This window comes from Triturus cristatus, chromosome 3_2, assembly GCF_964204655.1.
Source record: "Triturus cristatus chromosome 3_2, aTriCri1.1, whole genome shotgun sequence".
Classification (NCBI taxonomy): Eukaryota; Metazoa; Chordata; class Amphibia; order Caudata; family Salamandridae; genus Triturus; species Triturus cristatus.
The window spans coordinates 856,037,725-856,041,186 of NC_140584.1; positions in this window are offsets into that span (position 1 = coordinate 856,037,725).

Below are 3,462 nucleotides of genomic sequence, written 5' to 3' on the forward strand. Positions count from 1 at the left end.
TGATAAAGATGAAATTGACACAACAAATAAGGTCATAAGACAACAGGATAAGGGGTACCTGAACAGGGGAACAGTTGGGAGGGATCGAATGTCAGCAGAGGCACAAAAAGGACAGAGCCTTCGAGAGTGCAACATGCAAATAGTGAGTGAGTGTGACCAGTCAGGTGGATCTGCTAATGAGTGAATATACACTCAGAGGAGAGAGAAATGCTTCACGGCTTACCGCGTTGTGATATGCAGTATTTCAAAAAGCCGTCCAGCCTGGGTTCTCTAACTGGTTAAAAGGGATGGAGGAAAATTACTTGTGATACAGAAGAGCCACAGAGAGAGAATGATGAAGGTTTCCGATAAACAGAAGCAGCGGATGTCCGGAAACGCTCACTATTTGCATGTTGCACTCTCGCAGCCTCTGCCCCCATACTTACGCATTTTATCTGTTTGCATAAGGTGTTCCCAAACTCAAACGTATTTTCAGTGAGTACTGTTTCTAGACTTTTCAAAAGCAAACTTTTCGAACATGGTATATTGAACTTTTCAATAAACCATGTAACCGCGTCAATGGCTTCACGCTGAGGAATGTTGCTGTACAATGACTCAATGTCAAGGGTCATTGTCGACTGTCATTGAAGGGGAGATTTTCTACTTTATTAATTATTGCCCTAGTGTCCATAATATAAGATGGAATTTTAGCGACGTGAGGCCTTAATATTTTGTCTGTGTAATTTGAAAGAGGTTCTGTAATGGATCCGATAGTTGAAGCAATCGGACGGTACGGTGGATCTAAGACATCTTTATGAATTTTAGGAATCCCGTAGACGGGCTCTGGGCTAGGGAACCAGCCTTTCAGTGGGCCCCCTGATAGAGCCAGCTCTGCTCTGCAGAGAGTCTTGCCCTCAAGTCCTTGAATGATTCTTAAATATTTTGTTTAAAATAGTGTTTCCCTTGATGTGTGAGTCTATTATTGAAGAGAAATAATAGGCCAGATTCACAAAGGTAAACTGACACAAAAGTATAACTTTACTACTCGTAAATGCCCTTTGTGAATACCAAAAGTCATAAAGATAGACTTTTGTCTCAATTTACCTTTGTGAATCGGGCCCGTTGTGTTTATGCTTCATGCAACATCCATAGAAAAAGTTTTTTTAAATCAACAGGACCTCACATATGAGAAATGGGAGGTGTGACAGAGATTCTTTGCAGTAATGTTAGAAGGCTGCTACTGTGTTACAATATTGAAGACACACGTCAGTATGCCGGGAATATTAGATGTAACAACTTCAGAATTTGGAGGAGTGTGCCTGTACACTGTCAATGACCTGGCCAAAGAGGGCATAAAAGATCTGAAATGTAATCATAAATTCAAAGCTGTTCCAAACAGGGTTCTGCAAAATACATTCCGCCCCAGGCCCCCAAAATACTCAAGATGTCCCTGCTTCGAACATAGGTTAGTGAAGTGCCCTTTGCAGTATGTTGGGACAATATTATAGTACTAGTAGACATGCAAGGTCTTGCCAAGTTTCCGATTCTTGGCCGGTCCATAACTTGCAATATTTCCTGCTTTCCCTATGCATACGCACTTATGTAATTTTCCCTCCCGCGAGTAAGTTGACACCAGTAACTCATTAGTATTTTGTATTACTCAACATGAATAACTCTTGTGCAAAAATGTTTTTTATTGCAAATATCACTCTTATAAGATGGAAGCAACTCTTGGGCCAATCTCTCGGTTCTTGCTGTGATTTTCACAGTTTTTTGCAAGATGTATGCATACATTGCGTAGAAGAAACTATGCACTTCGCACACCCCAAATCAGAATGTGGGCATTCTGTGTGAAGTTACCAGAAGCAAAAGACTCATCGTAACTCTAAGCATTGCAAAGAAGAAATGCAAGTTGCAATATTGCTACCACCAGCCATCGACTCACCAATTATTTATGCAAAGCACAACATTTCCACAAACGTTCAAGCGTATACAGTAACAATGTATTACCTCTGGATTTTGCACTGGAGTCTAAATGAGCCCATTGAAGTAGTGGAATTCCCTGAGGTGCTTAATGCATGGATCCAAAGACAAGAGATCCTTTCAATTGGAAAACTCAAGGGATTATCAACTACTCTAGAATGGTGACTATAATGGCATTGCATTATGGTATTTGTGTAGAGCTTACTACCCATACGTGGTGTGCTGCTGTGCTTGTCCACATGTGTCACGTGCTACAGTGTGTGTGGTTGGCACAGTGTTGTCTTTTCTTTGAGCCTATGTGGCAAGAGTTTCCATGTTGTGCGTGATGACCAATGCAGAGCGATTATCGTTTTGTAGGAGGCAGCTCTTTGCACTTTGATGGATCCATGAGAAAGCATGGCAGACAGACACGCATTTTTAGAATAGGAATTATGCTGACAGCTCTGATCCGCTCTATACATCCTTTTATTGTGCTATTAGTTTATCTTTATGTTCTTGGCTCGTTTTCCTGTGCCACGTAAGATGGGAGGAAATCCACTCTGATCCTATGGATCTGCAAGAGTTGAAAGGTGCTGGTGAAGAGTGTTGGGGCCTTAGAGAGCTGATATACCGTATTACAGTGTCCTTTACATGTTTGGCATTATAATATGTCAAATAAAGAGATCTGCCATGGTGGACAGCATTGTTGTCATCCAATAAGCAGGGCCACTTCAATTGCACAATTCTACGGCCGTGACAATTTTTGAATAATTATAGCTTTGCCTCATTTGCCTCATTTGCCACATAATCCATCATATGCCATATAATTTGCAGATTTTAAAAAGAAACACATTTTGTTTCTAGCTCAAACAGTTCAAACGTTATTAAAAATGCAGATACACGTGTTGCCACGCAGAGGGATGTTACTAGATATGAAGCGACGTGTAGCCCCACAATGGAATGCCCTTTGCAAAGCTTGACTGGTCAACTTTCTGTTGCTTACTGCTATACTTGTGTGTTAAACTGGAACTAATGAGGTGCAACTAATGCCCAGGCTATCGGGCCTTGGGTCGGGTGCTCTGGTCCTGGGTCCTGTCTCCTGGGCTGCCGCTCTGCCAAAGGCCTGGGACAGGGTTCCGCCTTGCCGGGGAGCCTCCCCTTGTTTGGCTGGGTTCAGGAGCTCCGGCCGGGGCCCCTGTGGGCACCGGGGAGGGCAGCATCCCCACCCCGGGCTCTGTCCTCGGTCCTGCCGTGTGGCAGGGTGCCCGGGACGGGGTTCGGCAGGCCCGGGGAGGCTTCTCCTGTATCTGCCGCTCTGCCAAGGGCCTGGGACGGGTTCCGTCAGTGCTGTGCAGGCCTCCCCCGCTTTGCCTGTTTGTCAAGGTGTCTGCAGGCCCCGGGTTGGAGGGCCCGTCGGTTCCCCCTCACGGCCTCCATGGCTGGGGCCCCGGGCCACCGGCCCCCCATGCCCCAGCACCCGCTTACTCTTTCGTTGGGGCACATAGCAACCAGATGGCTTCC